The 16331-nt window shown below is 44.6% G+C and overlaps 1 pseudogene; it reads left to right on the top strand.

Moving 5' to 3' along the window:
• The window catches only part of LOC123120163 (LRR receptor-like serine/threonine-protein kinase GSO1), a 66487-nt pseudogene that overhangs the window by 2745 nt on the left and 47411 nt on the right, over nucleotides 1-16331 (top strand).

The raw sequence follows: 16331 nt of genomic DNA, 5'->3' as shown, positions 1-16331 counted from the left end.
TGCCCTAACAACTGAAATTGGTGCCCTTACTGCTCTGACTTATTTGGACATAAGCGGCAAGAACTTGACCGGAACTATACCGGCTGAGCTTGGAAAACTGAAGCATTTGGCGACGCTTTCTCTCACGGACAAACAAAACAAATTGGATACATACCACCAGAGGTTATGCATTCAACTAGCTTAACCATCCTCAGGCTCTCCGGTAATCACTTCAATGGAAGTTTACCCACTAAATTAGGTTCTCTGAAGAATCTAGTTTTCCTGCAACTGAACAACAACAACCCTAGCGGTGTGATTATGAAAGAACATGTTTCAAACCTAAAAAATTAAATTTCATCAACTTGTCTTCCAATAATTTGAAGATTGTAGTTGATTCAGATTGGCACTCTCCCTTTATGTCGTTACAGTTTGCAAATTTTGCATCTTGCCAAATAGGTCCTCTCTTTCTAGCTTGGCTTCAGCAGCTACAGGGAATCATTGAACCTGACATTAAAGCACTGGTTTAGAGGACAAGTTTCCTGGTTGGTTTTGTTCACGGACAGCTAGTCTCAACATCTCTAATAACCAAATAAATGGCAGCTTGCCAGCACATCTGGGTGGCATGGCTTTTAAAAGACTCTACCTAAGTTCAAACCGGCTCACCGGATCAATGCCTTCTTGGTGAGAAATATGACACTAGTAGAAAAAGGCCCATTTGTTCCGGTTCTGGAACCGGGACTAAAGGGTCGGGACTAAAGCCCATGACCTTTAGTCCCGGTTCGCTTACGAACCGGGACAGGTGGGGCTCCACGTGGCTGCTGCGGCGAGCCCAGGCAGGAGGGCCTTTGGTCCCGGTTGGTAAACCGGGACCAAAACGCATCCACGCGTCAGCAGCTCAGGAGTTGGGATTTTTTTGAGGGGGGGGGGGGGTGGGTTTGGGGGTTTTGGAGGGTTAATTTAGGGGTTTCATATATTGTGTTAGCTAGCTAATAGAGAGAAGTGACCTCTCTTATCTCCGTGCTTGGTCGACGCTACGTACTATACGTATAGAGAGAACTCGCGACATGCTAGCTAGTAAGCAAATGAAGGAAACCATTAAGTACACAAGATCGTCATGAACATATACAGAGAGAAGTGATCAACCTCCTTCTCCGAGAGATTGGTCGAACAACAAGTTTTCGTATATCTATCTGACGCTACTAGCTACATATATACAATATAAGATCTCTTACAATCCCTAACATCTGAAGTCAAGTGCCACATGGTATTCTCCGGCTTTATTGATGACGTGGTCAAGAAAGAATCCCGCCAATTCCTCTTGAATTGCTTTTATGCGATCATGTGGTACGAGTTCATCCCGCAACTGCCAGATCTAAATTGAAGAAGAGGGTCAATACATGTGTATGAAACTCAACACAAATGATGGTAATAAAATAAAATTGTGAATATTTTTGCTTACGCACTTCATATTGTTTTTTAGAGTAGCCCCGCTTATTAGAGGCCGTTGCGTTGTAGATGAACTCGCAAACGTAGTATCCACAAAAATCATTCCCGGTTTCCTGCCACAAGCACTTTACGAGAAATAGAGGTCAATCAAACTGATAAGCAAGCATGCTAAATGGTATTGATCAAACTAGCGCTTGAATCAATGGGAGATGCGCGGAACTAGGTAGTAGTACTTACTTTCGGGTGTTTAAATCGCAGCTCGGTGGCAGTCCCGGAGAAATTGTGGTGAACTCTTTCCAAACCCTGCCAGACAAAGGAAATAATTACTTGATATCAGGAAATGAACAAAGTTGCAGATATGGTGCGATAATGATCGATTGAACTTACTTCTCGAGCATTCGAGTCATGTCTGCATACTCCTCGGTATCTTTTCGTCTGGCACAACCGTTCTTTGTGGTAGAAGTTTTTACTGGTTCTCCAGGAAAGTATGTTGCTCTTGCGGAAACTATTAGGGGATTTCAACTAATCCTTTCCGGAGAATTAGATGGCCTACCTGAACAGGCTTTTTATTTGGTGGGGTCTAAGACAGTTATTTCTCCTCGCTCAAGCTTAATCTCTAGGAGAATAAAGTGGAACATGTGCACGCATGCATAACTCATCAATTATATTACTATAACCTCGAGTAATAAGGGAAACCGAATGTGCACAAGATAGTAACACTCACTTGAAGTTGTAAGGAAATAGTATTTTATCTTTGCTTTGATTTTTGAGCAACGATTGTAGCAAGTTGTCCTTGGTTTCTGAGACATTGTGTTTAACTGTAAATTCATGTATGGCATTTGGGTTAATGAACCCAATGTCATAGATTTGTGCTTTTCTCCATTCGACGATCTTCAATCTGCATAATATAGTGAGGATAATTATATATACATGCAATGAAAGAGCTGAGCTATATATAGAGACTTAATTATAGAAAGTAGTACTTACAGACAGTAGCAAGCCACGAATGATTTGTCGAGGGCCTTTTGATTGTAGAACTGGAAAAACTCGTCAAAATCAATAGTTAACAGATCTTGTCCAATGAAGTCATGGTCATCTTTAATTCTCATTGTCAAAGCATCCTTCCCAGACTCGCTGCAGGTTTTCATGTACCATTGATGGAATCTTCGCATCATCGTTGTTAGAGGAGGACTTCCATCTTTGACGAGAGGCTTCCCGTACTGGTATCTGAATTCGTCCACCTCCATTGTATCAAAATGAACATCGTCGCCTAGGTAATCACCAGGATTGGTACCGGGCACCATCCCCGGCAGATTTGCGACGATATCGCTAGACACCTTGAGCGGGGGGCACGATTGGTTCGCCTGTTCGCCGAGCTAGGGAATTTTTTCCCACTTCTTCGTTCTTCTAACCTTTGTCACTTGAAGTAGTTCCCGACCGGCGCACATCTTCCAATGTCTTTTTAAGACAGCAGACATGGTTGTCATCCAGCGGAGGCGGTGCTGGTCGCTTCAGGGCATCGATAGTGCGCTTCAGTTTCACCGGATCTATCTTCTCCTCCGGAGGTGGATGTTTCATAGATCTTTGCGTTTCAAGAAGTCCCTCACTTGGGCTTCACAGATCTTCGCGTTTTCCTCCACGGTCATCTCGTATGGTAACTTCTCTAGAGGCTTGAGAGATGGACCGTATCTGTATTGCCTCCCGCCTCTGGCTGTACTACTAGACGCCGGAGCGGCGGCGTCTCTCTTCCGTTGCTGCTGACGAGTAGTAGAAGGAGGCGGAGTGCTCCGACGCGCTGGAGCAGCCGGAGCGACGGCGTCTGTCTTCCGCCGTTGCTGACGAGGCGGAGAAGGAGGCGGGCTGCTCAGACGCGCCGGAGCAGGCGGAGAAGGAGGCGGAGTGCCAGCCTCACACGCCGGAGCAGCTGGAGAAGGAGGCGGAGTGCCTTGATCACTCGCCGGAGGAGGAGGAGGAGGCGGAGTGCCCTGACTTACCGGAGGAGGAGGCGTCCAGTTCGGAAGCTTGATGTGCTCCTTCCGCCATAGACATGGAGTCTTCAGAGCAAGACCCAGCTGAGTCTCTCCTTCACCTGTAGGGTGGTCAAGCTCGAGCTCCTCAAAGCCCTCCGTTACTTCATCCACCATCACGACAGCATAGCCATGTGGAATTGGATGGAAGTGAAAAGTTCCGTCGGGTTGAGGAGGTGCAACAGAGCCGACAGCCGCCTTGACTTTGAGGTTCTGCCATTGCGTCATAAGCTGGCAATGTTGAGCCTCCGTGATAGCATCCACGGGGTAGCTAGGAGCCTTGAAGTCAGGCTGCTGAACGAGCTCGGTGGAAGCCATGCTGCTTCTCCGCTGAGATGGCGGGGTAGCTTCTGGGGTAGCTCCGGCAGCTCGCTGGCTCTCAACTTGTTCCTCTAGCTTTTGTACCCTTGCATTCAGCTTCTGCATTTCGCTCTGCTCCAGTTTCCTCTTCCTCTCTCGGGTTTTGTAACCGCCTGTGCCGGGAAACCCAACCTTCCACGCAACAGAGCCTAGCGTGCCTCGTGTTCGTCCAGGGTGCTTAGGATTCCCGAGGGCCTCTGTCAGCTCATCGTTATCTCTATCGGGAACGAACGTCCCTTCCTGCGCTACCTTGATATACTTTTGAAGGTTCTTGACGGGTATTGCAAGTTGCTCGTCCGTCCAACGGCACTTCCCTGTTTCAGGGTCCAAAGTTCCCCCAAACCTGAAGAACCAAGTCCTCAAACGGTCTGGCGAGTTCAATGTCTCTGGTTCGACCCCTTTAGCAATCAGGTCATTCTGAGCTTTGTCCCATGACGGCCGGGCTTTGAGGTAGCCACCTCACCCCGTGTGATGGTGATACAGCTTCTTTGCAGCATTTATCTTGTTTGTCTCTAACATCTTCTTACTCTTCTCCGATGTCTTGTAGGCCACAAATGTGGGCCAGTGATCTCTTATCTTCTCAAATTGGCCAGTGAATTCTGGAGTCTTCTCTTTGTCGACATACGTTGATTTCAACTCATTCTTCCACCTCCTGAATAGATCTGCCATCTTCTTAAGAGCATGAGCCTTGACCAGTGGCTCTATAATTGGCTTATTTGGGTCCTCCTCTGGCGGTAGGGTGAAATTTGCCTTCAGCAAGGTCCAAAGATCATCTTTCTGTCTATCGGTGACATAAGAAACTTGAGGCTCTTCGTTCTTAGGCTTATTCCATTACTGGATGCTGATCGAGATCATGTCCCTAACAATAGCTCCGCACTGAGCAGAAAATGCTTCCTTGGTCCATCTGGATTCAATTGGTTGGCCATCGTCCACGATTGCTGTGATCGTGTACCTTTCATCCTGGCGCAACCTTTTCTTCGGGCCTCGTCTCGTTACCGAAGTTTGGCTCGATCCGGAGGGCTCTAAAAGAAGAAAGAAGAGTTAATATATGTACATACCAAAACAATTAATACATCAATTAGCTAGTCAGCACATGGTTAATTAATATATATATATACACCTCATCGGACTTTGCAACAGCTCCCTCCTCCGTTCGGTCACCGGAGACATCATGATCATGTCCTTCCTCCTCCATTGTTCTATCACTAGAGCCTGCTTCACCCTCCCCTTCCAGACCATCGGTGTCGTTGAGATACGACATGACATCACCTCCGCCGAGGATTATGTCCCCCAACAACTGTTCTGTTTCCAAGTCTCTTTGCTCCATAGTTTCTGCAAATATTACAACATGGCAATTAATATACAAACATGATAGATGGATATATTAGTGACAAACATAGACCTAGCTAGCTAATCACAACAAGGAATATGAATTAGTGGCCTCGACGCTTCTACGGTTTGGGGTGGCCTCGACAACACTTCTAGGGTTTGGGGTGGCCTCGACGACAACACTCTTTTAACTTGGTAAATTTGGATGGCCTCGGCAACGTTTCTAGGGTTTGGGGTGGCCTCGACGCTTCTAGGGTTTGGGCCGGACCGCCTCTCTCATGAATGTCCGACGTCCGGACCGACAAGGGATTTAAGACAATGGTGCCATTCTGGATGTGCAGAAACTGGTCCCTATTTTTCCTGATCTCATCTACCCTTCTACATGCCACTTTGTCTAGTGTCAAAGCATGATGGTATGAAGCTCTCCAAAGTTATTTTGGAACGGAGTCCTGATAGGATAATTCGCTTTTTGGTACGAAGTTCAGCAAGAGCCTTTCGAATATCGCTATTTGGAAGGCCTTTGCTGAACTTCGTACCAAAAAGTGAATTATCCTATCAGGACTCCGTTCCAAAATAATTTTGGAGAGCTTCATACCATCATGCGCATGTTACTTCCGGCTAATTATGAAACCATGGATTTCTTCAATACTTTGACACAAGAGAACGTGCACATGTAGAAGCGTAGATGAGATCAGAAAAAATATGGATTAACTTAATTATGCACATCCATAATGGGGGCATTCTTGATAAATCTCTTATAAATCTCGAGAGAGTTTGTCGACGTCCCCCTCTCGACCCCTCGGCGATCCTCGACCCTCGACCCCTCAACGACCCTCGACCCTCGACCCCTCGGCGACCCTCTACCCTAGTTCCCGACCCTCGACCGCTCAGCGATCCTCGACACCCTCGTTCCCGATAAAAAATAAGAAGAGGAAGAAGAAGAAAAAAGAGAGGAGAAGAAGAAGGAATAGAGGAGAAGAAGAAAAAGCAGAACAACAAAAAAAGAGCCTTCTTCTTCTTTTTTTCTTCTCCCCTATTCCTTCTTCTTCTCCTTTTTATTTCTTCTTCTTCCTCTTCTTATTTTTTTAGAGCCGCTCTAAAATGCTAACACGGGGGGGGGGGGGGGGGGGGGGGGGGGGGGGGTGGTGCTCCCGTGGTCTAAATATGGTCTATGCACGATAGAAACATTTTACCTTAGTAACTTAGGAAAAAAATGTTATCGGGGAGGGGTATATCGACCCCCCTCATGTCGAAGTTATCGGGGAGGGGGTATATCGACAACGACGACATACATACATGAAAAAAATGTTATCGGGGAGGGGGTATATCGACCCCCCCCCCTCAATGTGCTCTCCTTCTTTTTCTTCTTCTTCCTTCTTCCTTCTTCCTAGATAGAACTTTTCTAAAAATGTAACTTTTGCATATATAAAACTTTTTCTTCTTCTTCCTTCTTCCTAGATATATAAAACTTTTCTAAAAATGTAAGTAACCTAAAATGCACTAAATCAGAGAACATACGTAGAAAAAACTTTTCAAAAAATGTAACTTTTGCATATATAAACATATATACACAGAGAACATACATACATATATACATTTTTCTAAAAATGCAAAAAAAAATCATCATAATATGAACAAAAAATCAGGACATATAATCATATATACACACATACATATAATCACACATACATATATATATAATCTAAAAAAAATCATCATCATCATATATATAAGAAAAATGGGGGGGGCAAATGGTCGATGAAAACAGAAAAATTTACAAGTGTTGCTTATATACACGAAGCTTTAGTCCCGGTTCGTGGCACCAACCGGGACCAATGCCCACCTTTGGTCCCGGTTCGTGCCACCAACCGGGACCGAAGGTCTCTTTTCAGCAGCCCAAAGGGCGGGAAGGAGAGACCATTGGTCCCGGTTGGTGGCACGAACCGGGACCAAAGTTTGGCATTGGTCCCGGTTGGTGCCAGGAACCGGGACCAAAGGTGTGCATTCGTCCCAGTTCGTGGCACCAACCGGGACCAATGGCCTGCGCCTGCCAAAGCCGCGGTGCGGTGGGATGTTTAGTCCCACCTCGCTAGCTGAGGAGCAGCCGCGCCTGTTTATAAGCGCTACTGTATCCAGCCATTTGAACTCCTCACTATTGCAGGCCTACTGGCCTAAACTTGTCTCTGTGCCTGTGGTCCTGCTGGCCCTGCTGCAGGCCTGAATCCTGGCCCAATAGGGTTTCTAGTCGTATTCAGGCCGTGGTGGCCCAGTAGGTGGCAATTTTGTATTTTTTTTCTAGTTTTTTGTTTTTTTTGCATTATTTATTTTATTTTTTCTACTTTATTTTTTTAGTTCTTTTTTGCTTTTAGGTCACAAAAATTATAAACTTTCTGTTAGTGCCATTAGTTTTCAAATCTGAATAGTTTAAATTTGAATTATTAGAAATTTGTGTGAATCACTAGTTTGTGATTAACTTTGCTATAAAAATAGATTTTGGAGTGATTCTTTTTCCTGCTATTTAATATTACTGTGTTTTATCATTATATTCAAAAACAGATTTTGTTATTTTAGTTTCTAACAAAAAAATCTTTATGATAATTCTTTTTGCTATTAAAGTTTCTAACAAAAAAAATTCATTTTGCTTTTAATGTTTTGAATAGAAAATACTTTGATAATTTTAGTTGCATAAATTTTATATAATTTTAGTTTCAATAATACTAGAGGTTTATAAAAGCTTTTTAGTTCATTCCTTTCGCTATTGGAGTTTTATTAAAGCTTTTTAGGTGATTCTTTTTGCTATTGAAGAATATTATAGTTTTGTTTTAGTTGATCATAACAGAATATTTTAATTGATTATTTTTAGTTCATTCTTTTTGCTATTAGTTCATTCTTTTTTCTATTAGTTCATGAGCTAAATGACCCTTAAATTGAAAAGCACTACAAATGAACTCTGAAAAGGTTGAAAGTTGGCATGATATCATCATTTCACCCACATAGCATGTGCTAAAAAGTTGAGAGGGTTACGACAAAAACTGGATGCACTTCGTGTACAAAACGGACAATCTCTTTTGAAGTATCAGGGTTTCAGACGGAAACTCATCTGTTACAAAAGGCATTTCATTTTTTTGAACTTATTTGAACTCCAGACTTTTTGTGTGTTCAAAATGAACCATTCAAAGCCACATCATCAATTTTCAACACTTTCTGACTTCAATGGTATTTTTCATGCATTTACTGATTTTTTAAGCTAAATGACACTGAAATTGAAAAGCACTACAAATGAACTCTGGAAAGGTTCAAAGTTGGCATGGTATCATCATTTAACCCACATAGCATGTGCTAAAAAGTTTAGAGGGTTATGGCAAAAACTGGATGCACTTCGTGTACAAAATGGACAATCTCTTTCGAAGTATCAGGGTTTCAGACGAAAACTCATCTGTTACGAAGAGATTTCATTTTTTTGAACTTATTTGAACTACAGACTTTTTGTGTGTTCAAAATGAACCATTCAAAGCCACATCATCAATTTTCAACCCTTTCTGACTTCATCTGGTATTTTTCATGCATTTACTGATTTTTTAAAGCTAAATGACACTGAAATTGAAAAGCACCACAAATGAACTTTGAAAAGGTTGAAAGTTGGCATGGTATCATCATTTCACCCACATAGCATGTGCTAAAAAGTTGAGAGGGTTACGGCAAAAACTGGATGCACTTCGTGTACAAAATGGACAATCTCTTTCGAAGTATCTGGGTTTCAGACAAAAACTCATCTGTTACAAAGGAATTTCATTTTTTTGAACTTATTTGAACTCTAGACTTTTTGTGTGTTCAAAATGAACCATTCAAAGCCACATCATCAATTTTCAACCCTTTCTGACTTCATCTGGTATTTTTCATGCATTTACTGATTTTTGTAAGCTAAATGACACTGAAATTGAAAAGCACTACAAATGAACTCTGAAGAGGTTGAAAATTGGCAGGGTATCATCATTTCATCCACATAGCATGTGCTAAAAACTTGAGAGGGTTACGGCAAAAACTGGATGCACTTCATGTACAAAACGGACAATCTCTTTCGAAGTATCAGGGTTTCATACGGAAACTCATCTGTTACAAAGGGCATGTCATTTTCTTCACATGTAATTGCAGTGATATTCTAGATCAAAGGCATCATCATAATAGTTGTGAAGAGAAAGTCTTCACTTTTTCTTCGCTTGTGTCCTTTTCTTATTGCGCCGTAACCATGGATATTCTTCATCGTTTAACAGGGTGCTTGGGTCAGCCTTGACTTTGAAGGGAGGAATTTCATGAAACTTTTCATAATCTTCAGACATGTCTGTCTTGCCCTCCAATCCCATGATGTCTCTTTTTCCTGAAAGAACTATGTGGCACCCCGGCTCAGAGCAACCGGTTTACCATGCGTTGCCAGCCCAGAGACCATGTCTTCTGGCAACACACAACATCTTGGTACGATCAAAGTTTATATTACAACAGGTGGCGAGGCCAAGCGGCATCCACGGTGCGGCTGAAAATATGTACATTATTTAGTGAACATAAAGGGGCCTGGATCATAACAACTACGCGGTAGCGGAACAACGTCGTAGCGGAAACTCCATAGCACAGGGACACCGATGTGGACACGATCTAGACTTGGATAGCACTCCTTTCCAATGAGACTTTCCTAAAATCTGGAATGACACGCCAGGTCAGTACATTGAATGTACTTGCAAGCTCACAACAAGCATAAACATAATGACAAACAATATCATGATAATTAACCAATTATTAATAATGCAACAAAATAACCGACATGCTGTGATTATGCTCTTGTGGGACAAGTCCCACAGACTGACTTACCAACGGTGATCGCTCTTGGATCACAACCAGACCAACCTCATGGTCTTAACTAGGGATATCTCGTGATCTTTTCGGCGATCACAAAACCGACCAATATTTGGTCTCAAACGGTGATCATTCCGGCGATCACAACCATGACCAACACTGGGTCTCAAACAACAAGATGGCCTTCCCGCCATTCTCAACGGTGCAAAGTTCATGACTTAGTGTTCAAGATTAATTAAATGTTGACCCATGGTGTGACCTACTTTCGAGCGTGTCCGTAACCGTGGACTCGGATATCGATAGATTAATACACTCTGCAGAGGTAGCGCACTATACCCACACCATGGAACCCATGGCCTCGTACTCCCATTCGGGTGGACCAACGGCATTCCGACGAAACCCCTCCATTGCCATGACACTCTCTCGGCCACTCCGACTCACTCCCCACTGGGCTACTCCTGGGTGGCCCCGTGTCTACCAAAGACACAACGACCACCGTCGTGGCCAAAACATAAACGTCCCTCACGGGGACCGGTACCAAAAATCTCAACAATGGGCACACAAGGTTATCTCTGCTTACCGGGCCAGGGTACCGCACACCCATAACCTTCCCTCGTTGGAGGCACCGACCAGAGGCATGACAACGGACCGAATAAAGGCCTTCCCATAAAGGCAAATGTGGTTGCACTGGAAAAAACTCGATTCAGTGGCACCATGACCCGGTCAACGATATATTCAAGTTGTGTTATTATCAGGTTCAACTTAAATTGGAAATAACCGGTGTCATAGTATGCCATGAAATGCAACACTAACATATGCATCACATATTAACGGAGAAGACCGAGTCAACTATATCCACACTAAGCATAACCATCAACAACTCTTGATACTTCTCTAGTTAAGATTAAACCTCACATTAAACAGAACCTTTTCTAACAAATTTTATCATTTTTCTCATGCAAGAAAAATAACTCCAATTAATTACTTATATCCATAACCATATTATTTATTTCATAGCAAAATTAATTCTAATTTCTATGCCAACTTAGGTAGCTAAAAACTTTATGTAATTCAAGCATATTCACTTAAACAAGCACTAACAGAATATAAATAGCATAATAGTGATTTAAATGCATGGATTAAATCATTCATTCAAGTAGAAAAATCACAAATATTGTAGTGGCATCATGAAAATGTTGCTGTGGCTTGCCTTAGTGCAGATGAGGTTCACAAGCCTTCTGGTGATCCTCAAGACAAGCTTCACTATCTGAAAATATATATAAACACAAAAAGAAAACATCAAGAACCCTTTTGAAAATCACCAGAAAATCTAGACAGCAGGGGAAAATCCCTTTTTTGGTGAGCTGCTAGATTTCTTTGCAAAGAACACAATGCAAAAAGAATCAATTCATTTGGACTTATGGTTGAAGAGTTATAGCTGTTTGAAGCTCTCTGGATACAAATGAAATTTGAATTTAAATAAAAACAGACTGAGGGGTGGGGTGACGTCGAAGGCGTAAAGCCTCGGGGCGCCACCACTCGCACCGCTTCACGCGCATACTGAGTGGCTGACTAGTGGGCCTCGCTAGTCAGGTGAGGGGGAGAGGGAGAAGGAAACAGAGGACGGCGCGGCTTCGCCGGAGCTCACGCCGGCGACGAGGGCTCCTTGGCCAAAACGAGAGGGAGGGATCGAGAGAGGAGACGGAGGCGCACCTGCCCGTACCCGTAGAGTAGCTAGGGGTGGTCGGACGGTGTCGAAATCGTCCTCTCTAGCGGAGACAGGAAGCAGAGCTCGCCGGAGACGAAGGCGACGGCGAGCAGAGGCGACTCCAGAGGCGAAACAGAGCGCTCGGCGGCACTCAGAGCGTGTCGACACGCAGGTTGGCATCATGTACACGCGTGGTCACCGCGTGAACTTTGCCCTCAGGCCGACCTAAGTCCAAAACTCATGTCTGGCATGTTGTTCATGGAAGTTTTGAAGATTACCACGCTTTGGTTTGGATCCAGACGCAGTAGAAAAGATTTCACAAGCCTAGTAAGTTTCTGACCAGTAACTTTGAGAGGTTGCTGAGGTCAAATGGCTGGGAGTTGGGAGCTGGGCTTTGGAGGTTAGCAATCATCTACTAAGGTGATGATGCACAAGAAAAATCAGCCACATTGGAGCAAGTAAAATGGTTGTTGCTGTAGAAACCACCATTTCTGTCCAGAACAGAAAATATTTTCTGTAGCAAAAATATTCCAAAAAGTGATGAAATATTTTTGCTCAGGAAGGTGCCCTAGGGTTCAAAGAATATTTGTGAATTTTCTCAGATTTTTGTGGGCAAGAAAAATTGGGGTTGCTTTGGAGCACATTGAGCTAGCTAGGGTTTAAGAGAGGGAAATGAATATTTTTCATTTAAGAAAAATATTCCGAATATTATTTTGAGTAGAACCAGAGAGGAAAAGATGATTAGAGAGGGAAATGAGGAACTTGGGTGAAAGCCAAGGGGTACCCAAGTGTTTAAGTCCATATGAAAAGATTCAAAAACTTCAAATTTCAAAATCAATCCAAATGAAAATCAGGCAAATAAGAGAGGGCAAAAACTAGGCTGTCACAAACTATGTGGCACTTTGGCTCATCGTATGATGTATTCGCTTCCTTATCTTATATTTTTCTCGGTTTGGTAGAAATGTCCATCACATAGAAAACCTGTGCCACATCATTGGCTAGGACGAATGGTTCGTCTGTGTACCAAAGGTTGTTCAGATCCATTGTTGTCATTCCGTACTGTGGGTCTACCTGTACCCCGCCTCCTAATAGATTGACCCATTTGCACTGAAACAAAGGGACCTTAAAATCATGTCCGTAGTCAAGTTCCCATATGTCCACTATGTAACAATAATATGTGTCCTTTCCCCTCTTGGTTGCTGCATCAAAGTGGACACCGCTATTTTGGTAGGTGCTCTTTTGATCTTGGGCGATCGTAAAATGTATTCCCATTTATCTCGTATCCTTTGTAAGTCAATACAGTCGAAGATGGCCCCCTGGCCAACGAGTACAGCTCATCAGAAATAGTGTTGTCACCCCTGAGACGTGTTTGCAACCAACTACCGAAATTCCTGATGTGTTCACATGTAATCCAGTCATCACACTGCTCCGGGTGTTTGGAGCGCAGAATGTTCTTGTGTTCATCGACATACGGGGTCACCAAGGTAGAGTTCTGTAGAACCGTGTGAAGGAAATATGCCCTAGAGGCAATAATACAGTTGTTATTTATATTTCCTTATATCATGATAAATGTTTATTATTCATGCTAGAATTGTATTAACCGGAAACTTAGTGCATGTGTGAATACATAGACAAACAGAGTGTCACTAGTATGCCTCTACTTGACTAGCTCGTTAATCGAAGATGGTTAAGTTTCCTAGTCATAGACATGAGTTGTCATTTGATGAATGGGATCACATCATTAGAGAATGATGTGATTGACTTGACCCATCCGTTAGCTTAGCACGATGATCGTTTAGTTTGTTGCTATTGCTTTCTTCATGACTTATACATGTTCCTATGACTATGAGATTATGCAACTCCCGAATACCGGAGGAACACTTTGTGTGCTATCAAACATGTGAACGTAACTGGGTGATTATAAAGATGCTCTACAGGTGTCTCCGATGGTGTTTGTTGAGTTGGCATAGATCGAGATTAGGATTTGTCACTCCAATTGTCGGAGAGGTATCTCTGGGCCCTCTTGGTAATGCACATCACTATAATCCTTGCAAGCAATGTGACTAATAAGTTAAGTTACGGAATGATGCATTACGGAACGAGTAAAGAGACTTGCCTGTAACGAGATTGAACTAGGTATTGAGATACCAACGGTCGAATCTCGGGCAAGTAACATACCGATGACAAAGGGAACAACGTATGTTGTTATGCAGTTTGACCGATAAAGATCTTCGTAGAATATGTAGGAACCAATATGAGCATCTAGGTTCCGCTATTGGTTATTGACCGGAGACGTGTCTTGGTCATGTCTACATAGTTCTCGAACCCGTAGGGTCCGCACGCTTAAAGTTCGATGATGATCGGTATTATGAGTTTATGTGTTTTGATGTACCGAAGGTAGTTCAGAGTCCCAGATGTGATCACGAACATGACGAGGAGTCTCGAAATGGTCGAGACATAAAGGTTGATATATTGGACGACTATATTCGGACACCGGAAGTGTTTCGGAGAAGTTTAAGATAAAACCGGAGTTCCGGAGGGTTATCGGAACCCCCGGGGGACTAATGGGCCTCCATGGGCCTTAGTGGAGAGAGAGAGGGGAGGCCAGGGCAGGCCACGCGCCCCCTCCCCCTTGAGTCCGAATTGGACTAGGAAGGGGGGGGGCGCCCCCCTTTTCCTTCCCCCTCTCCCTCTCCTTCCTTCCCCCTCTCTCCCTTTAGGTGGAAACCTACTAGGACTTGGAGTCCTAGTAGGATTCCCCTCTTGGGGGCGCGCCAAGGAGGGCCGGCCGGCCTCCTCTCCCTCCTTTATATACGTTGGGAGGGGGCACCCTAGAACACACAAGTTGACAATTGTTTTAGCCGTGTGTGGTGCCCCCCTCCACAGAATTCCACCTCGGTCATATCGTTGTAGTGCTTAGGCGAAGCCCTGCGTTGGCAACTTCATCAACACCGTCAACACGCCGTCGTGCTGACGGAACTCTCCCTCGGCCTCAGCTGGATCTAGAGTTCGAGGGACGTCACCGAGCTGAACATGTGCAGATCGCGGAGGTGCCGTGCTTTCGGTACTTGATCGGTTGGATCGCGAAGACGTTCGACTACATCAACCGCACCACTAGACGCTTCCGCTTACGGTCTACGAGGGTACGTGGACAACACTCTCCCGCTCGTTGCTATGCATCACATAGATCTTGCGTGATCGTAGGAATTTTTTTGAAATTACTGCGTTCCCCAACAGTGGCCTCCGAGCCAGGTTTATGCGTAGATGTTATATGCACGAGTAGAACACAATGAGTTGTGGGCTTTAATAGTCATACTGCTTACCAGCATGTCATACTTTGATTCCGCGGTATTGTTGGATGAAGCGGCCTGGACCAACATTACGTGTACGCTTACGCGAGATTGGTTCTACCGACATTCTTCGCACACAGGTGGTTGGCGGGTGTCAGTTTCTCCAACTTTAGTTGAATCGAGTGTGACTACGCCCGGTCCTTGTTGAAGGTTAAAACAACATACTTGATGAAAAATCGTTATGGTTTTGATGCGTAGGTAAGAACGGTTCTTGCTCAACCCGTAGCAGCCACGTAAAACTTGCAACAACAAAGTAGAGGACGTCTAACTTGTTTTTGCAGGGCATGATGTGATGTGATATGGTCAAGACATGATGCTAAATTTTATTGTAAGTGATGATCATGTTTTGTAACAGAGTTATCGGCAATTGGCAGGAGCCATATGTGTTGACGATATAGCTACTGGTGTAACCCGCCCAGGATGGGCCGGGTTACGTTGCGATGATTCATCATCCAGAAGCCCAAGGACGGGTTGAAGATGGCGGTTCAATAAGGGCCTAAGGCCCATAGGTGACTTGAGGCCCGTAGTGATAAACCGCCGTTATGGCATGACTTGTATTATAAGGCGAGAATAGTTAAGAGTCCGAGCCGGACACTGTTTATGAGCCGGCCGGGACTCTGAGAGCCGCTGGGCGTTAACCTCTCTATATAAAGGGACGACCCGGCGGCGGTTCAGGACAAGTAACATCAAATCGGTTGCCAGGCATAGCGGATTCGCTCCCTGGTCATCGAAACCCTAAGTAATTCCACCTCAACTGGAGTAGGCTTTTACCTTCACCGTAAGGGGCCGAACCAGTATAACCCTTGTGTCCTTTGTCCCGTTTAACCCCTTTAAGCTTCCTAGTTGCGATGGCTCCACGACTAAGTCCTGGCACGAGGACATCTGCCGTGGCAATTCCACGACAGTTGGCGCCCACCGTGGGGCCAGCGCCCGGTGGATTTGAGTTCTTGAAGGGCAGCTTCGAAGGGATCAAGGGATACGCTATGGGCCGGATGATCAAGAGTCGTCGCGGCAAGCTCTACATCAACGACGCAGGCTGGGGCCCCGACGCCGGCTCAATCGAGTACGGGTACCGGGTCCCCTTCGGCGGAATCCACGTTTTCATTGGCAAGATCGGTGAGCCGGGCCCTGAGCCGGACATCGGCACCGACCTCATCGAGACGGCTCAGCGTGCGAGACCCGACCGGACTCTGCCCGCCTTGAAACGTGCTTTCGTGGGATGCATCCACGGAGGACTCTCTGAAGGATCTAGATCTAGCGATGAGACGGCCATCTGCTCTGATGAGG

Source organism: Triticum aestivum, chromosome 5D (genome assembly GCF_018294505.1).
Source record: "Triticum aestivum cultivar Chinese Spring chromosome 5D, IWGSC CS RefSeq v2.1, whole genome shotgun sequence".
Taxonomy (NCBI): Eukaryota; Viridiplantae; Streptophyta; class Magnoliopsida; order Poales; family Poaceae; genus Triticum; species Triticum aestivum.
Note: the sequence above shows the minus strand (reverse complement) of the source record. Positions and strands in the feature narration are given on the sequence as shown.